A 10,571-nucleotide genomic window follows, 5' to 3' on the forward strand; every position below is an offset into this window, starting at 1 on the left:
CATAGTGGTTTTGCGTGTTGGCTTCATTGCATGGACCGAGCCACCGAGGACCAGCAGACAGGAGGGCTGATTTTAATCTCCTTGGGAACAGACATTGACGCTTTGACTTCAATCACTTTCCACATCAGAGGCCCCAGACGAACAAAGCCATTGATGTTACAGTAGACTTGTGACTTTCACCGGAGAACGGGAAACCTGACCATCGTTGGTGTTTTACTTCAAGGATCCCAAACTCCGGTGCCGATAGGCCAGACAGGTAACCCGGGTCGGGGAAGCAGCCAAGGGTAAGAAGATCCATGGGAGCGTGTTGCCAAATGGCAGCCGATCCTCGGCCTTGGTGATGGAGATACAGTAGGGAGTGGTGGGGACTGTGGCAGACACGCCGACAGACGCCCCGTCTCCAGGGCCATTGTCTGCACGACCACAGCCCAGTGCCGCCCGGATTTCTGCCCCTCTCCTCTCAGCGCTTAGGGGCCACAGCAGTGAAACTTTGGGTCCTCCATGCTCAAGTTTTCTAGTTAAGGTGCAACTCGTGTGAAGAGTGGCTAGTGGCCTCTGACGAACTTCTCTCTTTTTTGTAGCCCTGGGGTCCCATCATATACCAGAGCCTGGCCACAGCATTGCAGCGGGGAGGATTTATTGACTTCCTTCATTGATAGCATCCATTGATTGACAAAGTGAGGTTTAGCACTCTCGACCAGGTCATGATCAAAGGCGATTGAGAGCATCCTTTAAGTATCTCATGGAGGAAACAGACACATTGCAACAATCCAGTGGGGGGCTGTGGGCTGTGTGGTGGTATGGACTCCAGCTTCCGTGTGAGGTGGGACTTGGGTTATTTGACAGATCTGAGGGCTTCAATACTGGGACAGGTGCTCTTAACTTGCCTAGAGGTGGGGTGGGTTAGGGTAGGCACTGTGGTTTCCTGGCCAATGGACATCTCCTCTCCCTCCTTATCATCCTTCTTGTCAAGGAGGTTGAAGAAGGCAGATACTTTCCCAACCTCCCTCATGGCCAACAGTAGTTAAATGACTTAGTTTTAGCCGGTAAGATGTAAATGTGACTCTGCTGGGGACTTTTTTGGGAAATATTTTCCCTTTGATGAAAGGATGTGGGTGTATGGGTAAAATCTTTCTCACCATCCTGGATGCTTCCCTACTTCCTACATGTGGGAGTGGTTGGGTGAAGATGTGAGGTCTGGAGCTGTAGCAGCCATTTTGTGCCTCTAGGAGACTTTCTGAGAATTCTATCAGTGAGGCACTGGATTACTTAGCCACTTGCTTCCACCCTTCTTGTTAAGAGAGATAATTTTTTTTTCCTTTATAGTTTATTGTCAAGTTGGTTTCCATATAACACCCAGTGCTCATCCCAACAAGTGCCTTCCTCCATGCCCATCACCCTCTTCCCTTCTCCCCCACCCCCATCAGCCCTCAGTTTGTTCTCAGTATTCAAGAGTCTCTCATGGTTTGCCTCCCTCCCTCTCCCCAACTATTTTTCCCCTTCCCCTCCCCTATGGTCCTCTGTTAAGTTTCTCCTGTTCTACTTATAAGTGAAAACATATGTTATCTGTCCTTCTCTGCCTGATTTATTTCACTCAGCATAACACCCTCAAGTTCCATCCACGTTGCTACAAGTGGCCGGATTTCATTCTTTCTCATTGCCATGGAGTATTCCATCGTATAGATAAACCACATCTTCTTGATCCATTTGTCAGTTGATGGACACTTAGGCTCTTTCCATGACTTGGCTATTGTTGAGAGTGCTGCTATGAACATTGGGGTCCATGTGCCCCTATGCATCAGCACTCCTGTATCCCTTGGGTGAATTCCTAGCAGTGCTATTGCTGGGTCATAGGGGAGTTCTAGTGTTAATTTTTTGGGGAACGTCCACACTGTTTTCCAGAGGGGCTGCACCAGTTTCCATTCCCACCAACAGTGTAGGAGGGTGCCCGTGTCTCCACATCCTCGCCAGCATCTACAGTAAGAGAGATAATTGAAGGACTTTATTATTGAAGCCATTGCTAGTTGATTTGTTTCAGCCAAAAAGTTGCATTTTTAATGTTATAGGGAATGTTTGACCATGTCATCTGAGGGTACGGGGAATTCAGTGTCCCTTAAACATTGACAGGGGCTTGAATTTTCTCTGTCCAACTCCTAGGCCTTTTTCTTTTTTTTTTTAATTAAAAAATTTTTTTAACGTTTGTTTTTGAGAGAGAGACAGACAGACAGAGTGTGAGCTGAGAAGGGAGAGAGAGGGAGACACAGAATCTGAAGGAGGTTCCAGGCTCTGAGCTGTCAGAACAGAGCCTGACACAGGGCCCGAACCCATGAACCATGAGATCATGACCTGAGCCGAAGTCCAGTGCTCAACTGACTGAGCCACCCAGGTGCCCCAGTTTTCTATTTTTTTTAATGTTTATTTATTTTGAGAGAGAGAGAGAGAGAGACTGAGTACATGTGGGGGAGGGGCAGAGAGAGGGAGACCCAGAATCCAAAGCAGGCTTCAGGCTCTGAGCTCTGAACTGTCAGCACAGAGCCCATAGTGGGGCTTGAACCCACGAACCACAAGATCATGACTTGAGTTGAAGCTGGACTCTGATTGAGCCACCCAGATCCCCCATTTTTTTCTATGGTTTTAAATCTCTAAATTAAAAAAAATAAATTGTCAAATACATCACCTATGCAAAAGAGCATGTAAAACATATATGTATAACAAAAATAATAAAATGCCCATATACTCAACACCTCAGTTAAAGATCTGAACATCATCAAACCTTAGACACTCTGTGTGTCTCTCTCCATCAGAACCCCCTTCCCAAAGCTAACTACTATCCTTAATTTTGTGCTAATCATTTTCTGCCGTTCTTCATTGTTTTACCCCCGCCATGTGTCCCCAAACAGCACCATATTGAATTTCACTTGTCCTTGACTTGTATACAAAGGGAAGCAGGCTGTACACATTCTCTTGTAACTTGGCACTTCTTGTAGCTCTGATCCTACCTTGTTGTGTGTTGTTTTTGAGTTCCATGCAGGCCCAGCGTGTAGTGCGGGCTCTGTCCTTCGCACGGTCGTATAGTTTTAGCTCGCAGGTGATGTGTTTTCTCTGTGCTCGGTAGACATTTGGGATGCTTGCTGTTGCCAGCAAAGCTATATTTTTGCCTGTGTCTCGGGGTACACGTGTGCAAGAGTCGCTCAAGGCCGTATGCCTTTGAGTGGGGGTGCTGGCTCAGAGGAATGCACCTGCTACCTCCATTAGATGGTGCCAAGCGGTTTTCCAAAGTGGCCGCGCCAGTTTATATTCCCGGATGTTCCCGCTGTGTACATCCTCACCGGCGCTTGGTCCTGGGCGTTTTCTGTTCTGGATGGGTCTGTGGCCAAGCAGAACTGACCTCGGTTTGCTGACATGTCGGCGGGAGATCTGCTTGAAGGTCAGCATGTGATGTCTCTCCCTGGGTTCTCTGTCTTCTGAATAATCAACTCCAAAGGTGAAAGCAAGCTGCAGGATTCTTAGGCATGCCCACTGCAGGGAGATGGGGACATTGGAGGCAATATGGGCAGGTGGGAAGTTTCAACAGGATGTGAGAGAGCCTTTCCTGGGTGTAATTACCGGCATGGACAGATCCCCTAACCTCTGAGCCTCAATGTCCCCTTCTATTACAATGGAGCTGATAACACAGGGTCATCGTGGGAAAGAGAGTGTACCCAGTACCATTAGCACAATGGAAGCATGCAGCAGGTGGCCAATAAATGTTAGCAGCCATCATTAGTAGTAGTTCTCATCTGTGGAGGGGGCCTGGGTGGGGTTGAGAGACATCCCAGGCTCTGCTTCCTCTGGAGATGTAGGTCCTAGAAGGCACGGGCTTCTCATTGGAACCGTTTTCATCAACACTAAAGATATAGTCAAAAGCGTAGTGTTCATCGTTAATCCGTTCTTCCAGGAGAGGCGGGAGGACTTTATAGCATCTTCATCTCAATTTGCCATGTCCCCAGATCGTTTAATCTGTGACAGCACAGAGGTCCTTGAAGCCCATAATCCAGCAACCACTTGCAACAAGAAAAGCCCTTTCTACAGACTTCCAGCTTCTTTTTTATGTTCTTCAGTCCTGCTAAGGGTATTTCTTTTTTTCTGTGTGTGTGTGTGTGTGTGTGTGTGTGTGTGTGTGTGCATGCACATGCACATGCTATAGGCATTTCTTAGATTGTGCTTGTTCCTGACTATTTAAAAATATTAACATGCTGGGGAGAATCCTATATGGACACAATTTTTCCATTATTTCAACATCCTTACCTTACTTACCAATCACTGATGGAGTGACCTGCGTTAAAGGAAACTGATAGCAGAATAGACTGTACCCTCTGATGGTCTTTGTGGCTCCAATGTTCTAGAACAGTGGTTGGTGAACTATAGCCTGGGGGCCAAATCTAGTCCACTACCTGTTTTTTTAAATTAAAATGAAACTTTCAATTTATTTTTTAATTTTATTTTTAAGTAGTCTCCATGCCCAGTGTAGAGCTCAACACAGGGTTCAAACTCAAGACCCGAGGTGAGATCAAAAGTCAGATGCTCAACCAACTAAGCCACCCAGGTGCCCCTAAATTTTGAATTTATTTTTATTTTTATTTATTTATTTTTAATATTTTAAATGTTTATTTTTGAGAAAGAGAGAGAGACAGAGCATGAGCAGGGGAGGGGCAGAGAGAGAGGGAGACACATAATCCCAAGCAGGCTCCAGGCCCTGAGCTGTCAGCTCAGAGCCCAATGTGAAGCTTGAACCCATGAACCGTGAGATCATGATCTGAGGTGAAGTCGGATGCGTAGTCAATTGAGCCACCCAGGTGCCCTTGGAATTTTTATTTTTAGTTGTGGTAGAAAAGAGTAGTGTTAAAAATATTCACGTTACTGTGCCCACTGCCCATTTTGTAAATAAAGTTTTATTGGAACACAGCCGTACATTTGTTTATGTATTATCAATGGCTGCTTTTTTGATACAATGTCCGAGTTGGGTAACTGTGGCAGGGACCAAATGGCCCACAAAACCTGAAAGGTTTACTCTGTGGCTTTTTACAGACCCCTGTTCGAGAATTATGAAAATTGCCCATTTCCGTTGTCCGTAGACTTTTGCTGCTTTGGGTCCCTGGACTCCAGCATAAGTCATGATGGAGCTTGCTGTTATAACGAAGGTGCTCCACGATACAGTGCGGGCAAATTCATTTGCCAGCTGAGTGCCTCAGTTTCTCCTTTGTGACTGAGGACAGATCAGATGCGAGGAGTCACTCCTCAAGACAGCTGTGATTTTTCTGGCCACCTTTCGTGTGGGCGAGCTTCCATTTCTGAGTCACTATTCACCCCTGGTGCCACAGGAGACGGGGGGCCCTGCACATCCGGCAGGATGTTGTCCCGGCCCTCACTGGCTAGCCACTTCCTTCCTCCTGCCCCCGGCCGAGAGGCCAGACTCCCTGCCTCTCAGACTGCTGTTTCTGGAAAACCACTGAGCTCAGACCTCGGTGGAAGTTGATTCTTCATCCTGCCTCTGCATTGGCCCCTGGCCCCAGAGCCCCTGAATCCACACTCTGAGGACTAGCAGGTACACGAAGACCTCTGCTGAGGGTCTCGTCCCTGCCGGGGTGGGGCAGGGTCCGGGCAAGAACAGAGAGCGCCTCTTTTCCTGAGAGGCCAGGAGAAGCACATTTCTAATTTGTTTTACTTTAAAAAGACAGAAACATTTAATCACAATGTCATAGGTAGTCGTTGTCAAAAGATAAAGTAGCCCGGTAGGACAAAAAGGTGAGAATTAAGAAACTTCCTCTTTTCCCTTTGTTCTTTGGGTCCACTCTTCAGTTGAGTCATATTTTTCCTCTTGTTTTCTCCCCATACTTACGTAGGGCAGCAGAACGCTGGATGTACGACTGCGTACTAGCTCTCTTTTCCTGACAGTGGAATTCAGGCATTTCCCCAAGTCTGGAATAAATATTTACAAATATAGACTTCCTTAAAGCCTAGTGCAAATGCTGTCCTCCTCCAAGAAGTCTTCCTTGACTTCTGGAGCACCTTCCTTCAAGCCCACGCAGCTTCAGCATATGGTTGATGCGTGGTAACACAGTCAATCATTGAACCAGAGGGTGGTGGATTTTGAACAGAATCCCTTGTTCCTTTGGTGGGGTTCGCTGTGCGCCAAGCCCTGGTCTGGGCTCTGGAGGCCTCAAACGTCACTATCATTGTCCTTCGGGGTTCCTGGAAAAGGAAATTCTCTTCCTGCCTCAGGACCATTGCATAGACCATTCCTTCTCCCCGCAGCTCTCTCCTCCTCACTTGCCTACCCAGCCCCTACTTTGGGATTCTTCACAAATCTCACTTGCTCTAGGAAACTTTCTCTGGCCCCTCTTCCAGACTGGGTTGGGGTCCTCCCCATTACCCACACATGGTACTTTTCCTTGATCTCTTTATCACAGCTGCGCTGAGGTCACTTATGTTGGTGTAAGATTTAATTTCAAGCCAATCCTTACCGTGAGTGTGTCAGCCGCACAGCGGTCAGTGCAGTTCTGTGTGCTCAGCACCTACCACCTGACCCCCTGGCCATTCTGACTCTGCCTGTTAAATGTTTCATCAGTATTATTGCCGGTCCACGGATGAGGAAATTGAGGCCCAGAGAGGTTGAGCGACTGGCCTAAGATCCCACAGCTGGCAAGTTTGGGCAGCAGGGTTTCAGCCTGTCTGCCTCTGAGCCCTTGCTTTCAGAGCTAAATGCGACAAGAATGCCATGTGACATAATAGGGTATTAATAGGGTATTAGTTTAAGGGGTGGTGGGAGGGCAGAGGAGGGCATGAGTGACTCAGCCTGGGGGAGTGGATGGCTGCCTGGAGGAGGCCGTGACCTTGAAGACTTAGGAGCTGTGGGTAGTTTGGAGCAGTGATAGTGACAGTGTAGGAGTGTGGGAGGCGGGACCAGATGCTGGGCTCGTTGCGAAGGCCCTGCTTTGGGCTCCCAGGGAGTTTGGGCTCAGCGGAGCTGATGGGAACTCTGAGAATTTCCTGGGGGAGGGGATGACATGATCCAGTAGGTTCCATTTAGAACATCACCTTAGGTCAGGGCTGCCCGCTGGCGCTCGTTGGCACGGGCTGGCTGGGCTCCCTGAACGTCCTGCAGTGGAATTTGTGGCCAAGTCTCTTAGTTAGGATTCTGACCACGGAGCCAAACAGCCAACATGACAGTGACTTAAACAAGATAGAAGCTTTTTATTTTCTCTCCCACATAAAAGCCCCAGTTAGTTAGGTAGCTCAGCTCCGTAGCGGGGACCCAGGATTCTTCTAGATAGCTGCTCTGCCTGTTCCGCTTGTCTGCATGGTCTGAAATGGACCACGGCCACAGCCAGATTCCAGCCACCAGATGGGGTGGCTTTTGGGGTCAAATAGGACCCTCGCCGTTCAAACTGGGAAGACTAAGAGATTAAAGAGTTGGGGTTCAGGCTCTTGGATGGTAGGGAGGCTCTGGTCGTCATGCACGGCCCCGGAGATGGAGCCGAGTAGCATGCATCTGTACACCCCCCACCCCGGCCCTCAGCCCCACCTCAACCCCACAGGCTTGGGGATTCAGAGCCCCTGCTTCGGGCAGGGGTGCCAGGGGGCCCAGCTCAGGGGGGCGGCTGGCAGGACCCACTGCTGGCTTTGCACACACTCTCCCAGGTTTGAGCCTTCCTTCCTGATGAGTGTGGTCCCAGTGAGTCCCTCCGCCTTCCAGATCCTCAGACTCTCCGGGAGACCTTGGCTGGAAATGACCTTGAGCTTCCTCTCCAAATGGCCCTTTGGGCCTGTGTGCTGGGCTGTCATTCGCCATCCTGGGAGCCCCTGTCGCCGGGAGATCCCACACGGCACAGCAGAGCCCCCTCCTGAGCCCCCAGAGGCGCTGGCACCTGCTTTGCTGTCCCCGGCGTATAGAGACTATTCCGCTCTGCAGACTTCCCCTGGAGGGCGAGGCTGCATAGGGAATTTGTGGTCCAGGCCCTGTGAAGTTCTAGATGCATTCTAGATTGCATTCTCCCTAGCCCCGCTGGGGATCGTTGCCTAGGTTATGATGTCCCATGTAGGGAGATTTGGTGCCATCCTGATCCGTTACTGCGGATACCAGGCGTCCAGAGCTGACACTCCGTCAGGCAGTANTCCTCTCAGGAGCAAATGTTGAAGAATGTGCTAGAGAGCAGGGAGGCTTGTTTCCCAGCAGGTGCAGGCTTTGGGGTACTGAGGTCCCCGTGGGCAGGAAATGGCATTGGATGCTGGCACCTCAAGGTCAAACAGCACTTCCCAAGGTGCAACAAGGGCTCTCCATACAAGTTCATGTTTGGTCTAATCTGTTCTTCCCGAGCACTGGCTGCCAGGTGGGGCTTCTGCGCCTCCTGAGAACCAGGCATGTCTGGCATGGTTCCCCGCAGAGCGTGTGGTCTCTGAGGTCCAGCTCCCCCACCCCCACTATCTGCAGGTTTCCGAGGCCGCCTGAGCTCTTTGGGCATGGGGTGTCACACGTTGGCTGTCCTGAAGGCGGTTAGCTCTCAGATGAGATGTTGCTCCTTTGGTTTCCATGCTGACCAACCCTCTTGAAGAGGCTCAGGGCATTTGCTGATTATCCTGAAGGTCTGTGGGAGGTGCCGTTGCACAGTGTGGAGCTCTGGCATCCAGCTGGCCCATCTTTTTGCACCTGGGTTTTCCAGGGAGCACCCCATGCCACCCCTCTGTCGCCCTAAGGCCTCCCTTCTCCCCAGAGGCCTTCCTTGCTGGAGCCAACTTACAATCTTGTGTGTGCACCTGTGAGGAGGCACTTGCCTCCTACACGAACACTTGTCAAAACATTTGTCTCAGTGAAGTCATTTCTGTCGCCCGGAGGGGTTCTGGTGCCAGCAGCTAGGACAGGATGGGTCCCTCACCTGGCGATGTGGCTCATGGCCGTGGAGTGGGTCCAAGGAAGTCATCACCCCCATCTTACAGATGAGAAAGTGACACAGAGAGGTGCTATGACTCACGCAGGGTTGCCCAGCTGGGTGAAGTGCAACCTGGGACTCAGTTCTGGGCCTGTTGACTCTGAGCCCAGGTCCTCAAATGACCATAAACTTCATGCCTTGAAGCCACATACTTCTCTTCCAGTTCTGGGGGTCAGAAGTCTAAAACCAAGACATCTGCAGGGGTGTGGTCTGTTTCCTTGTCTTTTCCAGCTTCTAGAGGCTTCCTGAATTCCTTAGCTCGTGGCCCTTCCTCCATCTTCAGAACACATCATGCCAACTCTAGTTCTGTTTTCACGTCTTTTTTCGGACTCCGAGTCCTTGGTCTCCCTTTTATAAGGACCTTTGTGATTACCTTGGACCTACCCAGATAATCCAGGCTACTCTTCTCAACTCAAGGTCCTTAGTGACATCTGCAAGGTCCCTTTTGCCATGAGGGTAACATATTCATAGAGTCAGAGGATGGGGATGTGCACACCTTTGGGTCCATTATACAGCTGGTCATAGGCAGGCACTCGGGAGGGGTGGAGGGCTGTGGTATGGGGGCCAGGGACTCTCTTAGCTCCTCGGGGCCTCCAGGTGTCTCCCTGCCTGGACACAGTTTCACCTTGGCTTTTGCTCTCTCCCTTCAGGTGCTATGCCAGCACCAAAGGTCAGTGTGCTGGGAGGTCCTCCGGGTAGTTTTCTGCGGTTGCCAGAATTGCTCACTGGCCCCAGGGGACACTGAGGTTGTTCTGGTTTCCAGCCAGAGGGCTTGGTCAACCAGATCCCTCATTCCCACTCTATTGGCATTTTCAGAATGTATTAGTCTCCTATTGCTGCTCTAACAAAATTACTACAGATTTAGTGGCTTCATAACACAGATTTATTATCTCACGGTTCTGGAGGCTGAAAGTGCCACACACTCTCCCCCACCTACAATTCAAGGCGATTGGCAGGCCATATTCCTTTCTGGATGCTCCAGGGGGAAATCTGTTTCTGCTTATTCTTGTCGAGGGCAGAAGTCAGTGTCTTGAAGTCATAGGAGCGAGGTCCCCCTTTTCTTGCTGGCTGTGAATGGATGGCTGTCCTTGGCTTCCAGAGGTCATCATGGTCTGTGGCTCATGACCCCTTCCTCCGCATCTTCAGGGCGGAGGAAGTGATTGGAACCCAAGTGATTGGGTTCTTTTCATGTTGCACCTGTGTCTGGCCAGAGCCAGGCAAGATTCCCTGCTTTGGAGGACTCCTCTGATTAGGTTGGGTCCACTTGGATAATCCCAGATAATCTCACCATTGGATTTGCAACCTTAATTACATATGCAAAATCCCTTCTGTCGTGGAAAGGAACATATTTACAGGTTCTTCATATTAAGGTGTGGACATCTTTGGTGGCCCTTAATCTGCCTACCACACCAGATGATGATAATAAAGATTGTGATATAACTAACAATTATTATGTATTTACTACATGACCCACTTTATGTTCCATAACTCACGAAATCCTCAGAATGATCCTTTATTGTTATGCCCATTTGATAGAAGAGGAAACCGAGGCGTAGACAGGTTAAGGAATGGGATGGGTTGAATAGTGTCCCCCCCCCCCCCCCC

General features: G+C 49.7%; 1 protein-coding gene across 1 annotated transcript in view; it reads left to right on the top strand.

Annotated features, from left to right (window-relative positions):
• Positions 1-235: 235 nt before the first annotated feature.
• The window catches only part of GSG1L (GSG1 like), a 164,834-nt gene continuing 154,498 nt past the window's right edge, over positions 236-10,571 (top strand). The window contains exon 1 of the mRNA XM_077760287.1: positions 236-256. The gene's annotated coding sequence lies outside the window, so the exon portion shown is untranslated. The remainder of the gene's footprint in view (positions 257-10,571) is intronic.

This window comes from Crocuta crocuta, unplaced genomic scaffold, assembly GCF_008692635.1.
Source record: "Crocuta crocuta isolate KB4526 unplaced genomic scaffold, BGI_CrCroc_1.0 scaffold73, whole genome shotgun sequence".
Classification (NCBI taxonomy): domain Eukaryota; kingdom Metazoa; phylum Chordata; class Mammalia; order Carnivora; family Hyaenidae; genus Crocuta; species Crocuta crocuta.